The sequence below is a fragment of the Chionomys nivalis genome, chromosome 14, assembly GCF_950005125.1.
Source record: "Chionomys nivalis chromosome 14, mChiNiv1.1, whole genome shotgun sequence".
NCBI classification, from domain to species: Eukaryota; Metazoa; Chordata; class Mammalia; order Rodentia; family Cricetidae; genus Chionomys; species Chionomys nivalis.
The window spans coordinates 12819149-12828144 of record NC_080099.1 but is presented as its reverse complement, the minus strand read 5'-3'; positions in this window follow the sequence as shown (position 1 = coordinate 12828144).

Here is an 8996-nt window from a genome sequence, read left to right as displayed (position 1 = left end):
TATTAACTTTATGGTTGACACTGGAGCAGAAAATTGTGTTTTATTAAAGCCTGAAGAACCTTTGTCTGAGAAGCAAACCTGGGTACAGGGGCCACTGGGACTAAACCATACCCATGGACTACCCAAAGAACAGCAGATTTGGGAATGGACGGGTAACCCATTCATTCCTAGTGACACCAGAATGTCCCTATCTCCTCCTGTGCTGAGATTTACTCATAAAAAAATGAAAGTTCAAATACATTTTTCGAACAAAGGGGCCAAGTTGCTTCATCAATGCAGGAGAACTGTCTGTATTCTGTCAACCATGTTTCAAATAAACGCTGATTGACCAGGCAGGAAATGTGGGCTGGAAAACCAGACAGGAAGTAGAAGTGATGTAATGAGAACAGGAGAATTCTGGGAAGGAGGAAATTGATTCCTCGCACTCCTGCCCAGACCACCGAAGCAGCAGGATGTGATCTGCCCCACTGAAAAAAGGTACTGAGCCACTTGGCTAACATAGATCAGAAAAATGGGTTAATCAAGATGTGAGAGTTAGCCAGTAAGAGGTTAGAGCTAATGGGCCAAATCAGCTTATAATTTATGGAGACCTATGTGTGATTTTCTTTGGGGCTTAACAGTTGTGGAGTACCGGGCACAGAACCACCACCAACAAGCCAGCACCTCATGTTACAGAATGGCGCCATGTGGATAACTGCATCCACATAAAGCCTGAGAAAGCTTGAGAAAAACTAGAGTAAAACATTTCGGTTTTCAGCCATAGCAGGAAAAAACCTGCTGTTTTAAAATGCCGGCTTTCTGGGCCTTCCTGCCAGGGAAAACTCTGATTCTTTCAAGTAGGTGATCCAGACTATGGAGCTATGGACACAATGTTGCAGCTTGCTTCCTGCCAAGGACCTTTAAACTCCACAGGAGCTTTTAAGTGTTGTTTATGCTTGCTGGCAGGGACCTTGAAATGCCATAGGAGCTTTTCAGTGTTGTTTACACAATGTTGCAGCTTGCTTCCTGACAAAGACCTTGAAACGCCATAGAGTTGTAGCAAAAAACTTCATATTCCTTAGTAAAGACCCATGTGGTCAGAAAAAGAGAGATATACAGTAAAGAGAGATTCAAAGAGTAAAAAAAACTCTAAATGTTTTACAGTGTGTTAAAAATATATACAGGCTAAAGATTAAAGTTCTCAAAAAAAAAAAGAAAGAAAAGAAAAAGAAAGAGAGTAGCTTGGGAGGCAGAGACAGACGGATCTCTGTGAGTACAAGGATAGCCTGGTTTACAGAGGGAATTCCAGGACAAAGCTATACAGAGAACCTGTCTCAAAAAGCCAAAAGTTAAAAATAAAAATAAAAGAAATAGAGGTTAAAATAAAGCCACGTAAAGATGGAAAATACACAGAGAATCTTGATACTGTATGTTATTATGCTCTCTTTGAATTGTTTGAATGCTGAGGAAGGAGCAACAGCTGCTAAAAGATATTTGCTTATAAATGCTGCAGAATTAATCCAAGATAGGTATTTTGAAAATACCTTGGCTTCACAGTTGAAGTCAAAAGGTATGTTACTTTGGAGAAGAGATTTTGCTTTTGTTTCCACAAAAAAATGAGAGGCTGTGGATTCACTCAGAGTTAAGAAAAATTCAGTTTGATCAAGGAAGACCACGTGAGAAGTCTCCAGCACGAATAGATGGCCCAGATGTCTGAGTTCTTCATCCAGAACAGGTTCAAGACTGCTGCCTGAGATGATCAAGACTCACAGGATACTTTAGTCAGGACTTGATCATAATTCTAAATTTTCTTTAGGTCCCCATAAGATTATCAGTGCCCCCAAACAGCTGGAAGTAGCCTGAAATACTACGCCCACATTCCCAAAAAATGGGCTATGGATATTTTCCTTTTTTTTTTTTCAATGTTTCAAATAAACGCTGATTGGCCAGGCAGGAAATGTGGGTGGGAAAACCAGACAGGAAGTAGAAATGATGTAATGAGAACAGGAGAATTTTGGGAAGGAGGAAGTTGATTCCTTGCACTCCTGCCCAGACCACCGAAGCAGCAGGATGTGATCTGCCCCACTGAAAAAAGGTACTGAGCCACTTGGCTAACATAGATCAGAAAAATGGGTTAATCAAGATGTGAGAGTTAGCCAGTGAGAGGCTAGAGCTAATGGGCCAAATCAGCTTATAATTTATGGAGACCTATGTGTGATTTTCTTTGGGGCTTAACAGTTGTGGGGTACTGGTCAGGACAGAACCCCCAACAACAAGCCAGCACCTCAAGTTACACATCAAGATGGGAAACCCGTCCAGATTTTGGTTACCTAACTGAGGAATACAGGCTCCACCAAAATCTAATGGAATCTGATCCCACCCAAGAGAACTGGCTTCACAAGTTTCCCCTAGCATGGTCAGAGAGAGGAGGAATGGGACTGGCCCTCTACTGACCCCTGGTTTATGCTGAAATCAAATCAGGAGGAGACCCAGTCAAAGTTTGCCAATATCCAATGCCCCTTAAGGCAAGAAGGAGGATTATGCCCCACATAAAGAGGCTGCTTAAACTTGGGAGTTCTAAGGCCCAATCAGTCAGCCTGGAACACTCCTTCACTGCCAGTAAGGTAACCACACATTAATGATTACTGGCCGGTACAGGACTTGAGAGAGGTAAACAAAAGGGTGACAGATACACACCACATATTACCTAACCCTTACTCTCTTCTCAGCAGGCTGCCCCCGGATTGGCAATGGTACACAGTTCTGGATCTAAAGGGCACATTTTTTAGCCTGCCCCTAGCCCCCAAAAGCCACATGAATTTTACCTTCAAATGGCACAATCCAGAGATCAGAGTCAGTGGCCAATTGACCTGGACCCGGCTACCACAAGGATTGAAAAACTTTCCCATGATAGTTGATGAAGCCCTACACAAGGACCTGGGTGATTACAGGACCCAAAATCCAGATATAAGTCTGTTGCAGTACATAAATGATCTGTTGATAGCAGCTGCTGATAAGAAAACTGTAGGAACCAGCCATGATAAGCTGAACATGAACAGATCACCCAAAGGAAGTTCTTTACTTCCAACCATTATCATCTGCCAGAGTAGGACTCTGGCCATCCATAAATTTAACAGAGGCCTGAGTCTCAGTAGTTTACCCTGAAGCAATACCTGGTTGCAGGAAGAACCACAAGCTGAGATTACCCGACCACCACCCAAGAACAGACCATTCAAAGGAAATGCCTAATATTCCAACCACTGTAGGTAGGAACACCTGCCAGTACACACTCACCAGGATACCCCTAGACAAATGTCAGCCAGTCAGAGGTCCTAAAACCTCAGAAACCCCTCACCCCCACCTTTACTACTATAAAATCCTATTCTAATTGAGCTCGGGGCTCTCTGTTATTCCAATATGTTAAACATGCAGAGAGACCAAGTTTGCAAACTTGATTAAAATAAAGGCTCTTTGCTTTTACATATGGGATTCGGTCTCCTTGTTGGCTTTTGCGGGGACTTCACGGATTTGGGCATAACACTGCCATCTCCTGAGCCGTACTTTTAAAGTGTTGGTGGGGAGTTGCAAGGCTCCCATCCATCTCCTCTGTAGTCCTTCTGGAGGGCGAATGGATCGGCAGAGCGGGCACGTGAGCAGTGGACCCAGGATCCACCTTTAGGGCCATTGGGGTTGTCATCAGGATGGCGAACAGGCCCTTCCATCTTGGCTCTAGGGTCCCCTGGTGGTGGTGCTGGATGAAGACCCAATCTCCTGGTCAAAATCTGTGAGGTTCGGGGTGGGGGAAGGGGTAGCAGATTCATATAAGGCGCGGAGCATTTGCCAACAATGCTTGTGGGTCCATTGTAATCTCTTCACGGAACCAAGCACATCTTGGTAATTCATCCCTGCTAGCAGTTCAGATTGGAGGCTAGGTGTTATGGTAAAAGCAAAATGCTGCCAATCCCCAAGTGGCTACAGCAGCAGCAACACTACAGGTCAAGAGGCGGCAGTGGGCAGCAGATCCTGAGAGCACCCAGTCCTAGACAGGGACTGGCACAGGTCCCTGAGTGGCAGCAGTGGTCCATGTGGCAGCAGGCAGCAAACAGTGGGTCCCAAGAGCAGCCAGTCCCAGGCAGGGAGAGTGCAGTTCCCAGAGTAGCTGCAGCAGGCCACAAGGAGAAACAGACAGATGGACACAACCATGAGATCATGCCGCAGATCTCCCAAGATGGCTGGTTCTGGGCAAGGAGACGTGTGGTGGCAGGCGGGAGACAGAGACATGGATAGGCACACCATGCAGAGTGAATTTGGATATTTATTTAGGGGGTTATGGAAGGGAAGAAGGAGGAGGAGGAGGAGAAGAGAGAGAGGGAGGGAGGGAGGGAGGGAGAGGGAGAGAGAGAGAGAAGGGGAAGGGAAGAATGGAGCGAGGCAGAAGCTGCCTCTTCAGGGGAGAAAAGGAGGGGTGTGGGGCTTGTCTCCTAAAGAGGCAGGACAGACCATTACACTGGGGATAATGGGAAAAGGGATGCCAAACATAATCTCAAAGGGGGTTAGGCCCATCTGGCAAGGGGAATTTCTCACCCTGTATAAGGCAAAGGGAAGGAGACAGTCGGCGCTTAGTCAAGTTCTTCTTTAGAGTTCTATTCACCCTCTCTACTGGCCTGAACTCTGGGGTCTGTATGCACAATGTAATTTCCAACCAATCCCCAGGATGGTGGCTAGGTTCTGGCTTACCTGCAATATAAAAGATGGCCCATTGTCTGATCCCAGCATGGTGGGAAATCCATACCTGGGTAGTAAGTCTTCTAATATTTTCTTAGCCACAGTGTGCACAGTCTCATGTTTTCTTGGGAAGGCCTCTGTTTATCCAGAAAGGTGTCTATAAAAACTAGAAGGTACCTGTGTCCAAACTTACCAGGCTTGATCTCTGTAAAGTCAACTTCCTAGTATGCACCCGGTTTCTTTCCTCAAACCCGAGCCCCCAAGGTTCTGAGGGTTAGAGATTGTGTTGGTTACCTGGCAGGCCTGGCAATTGTTAACCAGGTCTCCTGTCATTTGATTTCCATTTTGTGTCTTTACGTCTGAATATCTTAGTACTGAATTTGGCAGATTCCCATGTGGGAGGCTCAGGGTATCTTCCACAGCACTTGGAGGCCAAGATGTTTGGGTAGTGTTACTTTATTGTTCACTGACCTCCACCACTCTTACAGTGGTGTGCCATGGGAAGAGTCTTTATCCATGCCAAATCCACCTGAGTGTATTTCGGCTCATCTGGCAAAGCTGGTGGTCCAGGGCCCACCAGGACTGGTGCCAGGACAGGAGTCACTGCCGCTTCTGTAGCTGTTATGTTGACCAAATTGTTTCTTTTTTGTGTCAGCCCATCTCCTTCTAGGTGGCCAGGGCCGTGTATAATAGCTAGTTTTCGAGGTTACCATAGGGCTCTTAGGAGACCCAAGATCTCAGTCTTATTCTTGATAGTCATTCGTTCTCTCTGCAGTAGGAGGCCCCTTCCTTTGTATATGGCCCTGTGTATGTGGGCTGTTGCAAAGGCATAGCAGCATTGGTTCTGCCCAGACTACTTCACCCATTGTAGTCACCGCTGCCCCTGCATACCTTAGTCCATTCTGCACAAAGCTGCACCCATCCATAAACCAGGTCTCCTCTGCGGCTGGCAATGGAGTGTCTTTTAGGTCAGGTTGAGTGCAGTGTGCCTGGGCCAGGATTCCGGAACAGTCAAGAAGTGGGGTTTCAAGGTCAGGGTCTGGTAGCACCGTAGCTGGGTTGAGAGCTGTTGGGACTTGGAACGTATTCTGGTTGGGTTAAGGAGCAGGGCCTGATAGCGTGCCATTCAGTCGGGTGGTCGTTTAAGCACTGCCTCCAGCGCATGTGGGGTGGCAATGGTTAGGTTCTGTCCCAAAGTCAGTTTGTCAGCATCCTTAACCAGTAGTGCTACTGCCGCTATGATGCAGATGCAGGGGGCCACCCTGCAGCCATGGGATCCAGCTTTTTGGACAGACAGGTCATTGGTCTCTTCCATGGCCCCACAGTCTGGGTGAGCACACCTTTGGCTGTTCCCTTGGTGCTCTTCCACGAACTTAAATCCGGCTTACTCACATCCAGCCGCCAAGCACTGGGGCTTCCAGGAGTTGCAGCCGTTCCCCAAACCTCACTGCATGAACCTTACCAAGTCACCTGGACGGTGGCTGACCCCAAAACAGGGACTGTCCGGGTCTCCAGGACTGATAGTCAACCCTGCTGGATATGGTGGCCCTCCCTTGAAATAGACCTCTGTACGCTGGCAAACGGGACTCTTGTTTGAAACAGTAACACAAACAATGGACTGACTGAATTGAGAAACCAGGAATTTCAGGTTTGCCCTGGTTCTCCCCTGTATAATGATTGTGGGGAAGAAGATTTTTATCAGAAAATTTGGGGATGTAAAAAGACAGGTATGATACAAGTAATACAACATAAGGGTCCTATTAAAGGAACAGGAAACAGTTGTTCTAAGGGTTATAGAGATTTTATGTCATGGGAATTGAAAAAGATCCCTAGCCCTCTATTTTGCAATCCCTTTTTTTTTTCTCTTTTAGGTTTGGAATTTTTTATTTTTTTATTGTTTTTATTGAGCTATATATTTTTCTCTGCTCCCCTCCTTTCTTCTCCCCTCCCCTTCTACCCTCTCTCAAGGTCCCCATGCTCCCAATTTACTTAAGAGATCTTGTCTTTTTCTATATCCCATGTAGATTAGATCCACGTATGTCTCTCTTAGGGTCCTCATTGTTGTCTAGGTTCTCTGGGATTGTAAATTGTAGGCTGTTTTTTCTTTGCTTTATGTCTAAAAGCCACTTATGAGAGAGTACATATGATATTTGTCTTTCTGGGTCTGGATTACCTCACTCAATATGATGCTTTCTAGATCCATCCATTTGTCTGCAAATTTCAAGATGCGATTAGTTATTTTTTTCTGCTGTGTAATACTCCATTGTGTAAATGTGCCACATTTTCCTTATCCATTCTTTGGTTGAGAGCAACCGGATTCTTATTTCCTTCACCCAGGAGGGACGACAGGACTGGAACTGGGAGAGGGCTCGAGTCTGGGGGGACTCAAGTTAAATAGGGGAACTCGGCTGGGCATGCAGCCCTGGGTTCCAGTGCAGTCTGCTTCTCCCTTCAAGTCACTCACAGGGCTCTGACAACCAGAATGGCCCCCACGAGACGGTATGCCTCATCCCCTTGCCCCATTGTTAAACAGCCTACACCTCAAAGATCTAAGAAATCCACAGTCCTACCTCCTACTACCTTTCCGTGTCCATTTCCTTTCCCCTGAGCTAGCCAAGGGACCATCTATGCTCATAAATGTGTTAAATAGTTCCTATTTAGTTTTAAATTCCACCCACCCTGAACTAACCAAATCATGTTGGCCTTGCTGGGATATTGCTCTGCCCTATTATGAAGGAGTAGCTATTAATAATTTGCTCATTGAGTCAGACGGCATTCAGGGCAGATGGCGCTCAGAGCATAGCCTAACCTTAGAACCGGTTACGGGGACAAGACTTTGTATAGGCGGGATTCCTATAAGTAGAGAACACCTTTGCAATGACACCATAAGCATGGGAGCCCTGCAGACGGACCACGGACAAGAACATGATTATTTGGTCCCGGTAGGGGACGCCTGGTGGACTTGTTCCTCAGGGTGTACCCCTGTGTAAACCGCAAGGTAATAGCTGATCCACAGGACTTCTGTGTAATGACCAGAGTGATTCCTCAAGTGATCTATCATACAAACTCAGACTTTTTAACTTCGACAAAAAGCGACAGATGGACCTACAGGAAGCCAAAGAGGGAACTGGTCACTGCTGAAACTCTTAGAGTTCTTTTGGGAACAAGCTTGGCAGGTTTTGGAATGGGAGTAACTTCCCTGGTGATTCAGGAACAACACTATTCAAAGTAGCTAGCTGTCATTGATAAGGATATAGAATACTTAGAAACCTTCATTACCATTTGGAGGATTCTTTAACATCACTAGCAAAAGTGGTTTTGCAGAACAAAAGAGGACTACATTTAATCTTTCTACAATAAGGACTTTTTTTGTGCAGCTTTAAAGCGCACATGCGCGGGGGGGGGGGGGGGGGGGGGCGACGACGACGGGACACAGACCGACGGATCGAATCCTGGTTTAATAGCTCCCCTTGGTTAATGACACTTGTTTCTGCCATTATTATGGGACTCCTATTGGTTTTCTTACTAATTTTGACTATTGGCCCATGTATAATTAATAGGCTGGTACAGTTTGTAAGACAAAGGCTTGACACCATTGAACTTATGGTTCAGCGTACTAACGCTAATGTATTATTATCTTATTATCCCCTCCCGGATGAGGATGAAATAGAACTTGCAAGTTATTCCCATCATATTGAGGAACCTAGAGTTCAGGATTGAACTCCATCTAGAACTCCTAGGGGGAAATGTGAGACCAGAAAAACTGAGGTCGGAAAAGATTCCATTTTTGTGCTGGGCCATTTTGGGACCTCGAACTTCATCCCAAACCCTGAGAAAAGTCGGGGTCGCAAGGCCCCTCCTAAGGGAGGAAAAACCCAAATTACACAAAAGTGCTGACTGATACCCACCTGTGGGTTACACAAAAGACGTTGACCACCTGTGGTTAGGTACCACCAGCTGACCCTTTGGAAACTTATCCCATTGGTCCATTGTTACTCAACCGTGCGGGAAGTGGGGCTTGTTCACCCATACCAACTGTGCCCTAGATAACAGCCTATTAGAAAATAACAGCGAAGTTTTACCTAACCTTTAGCCAACTGTGATATAGGATAAGTAATTTTGTACCTTGAAACTGTAATCTTGTTACTGTTTTAAGGTTTTTGTCTTTATAAACCACTTACAATAATAGATGGGGTCCTTCTCCCTCCGTCTGCTGTGTCAGATTGCGAGGTAGAGGACCCGCACTAGCCCGTATACAATAAATGAAACCTTGGTTTTTCGAAAGACTGTGG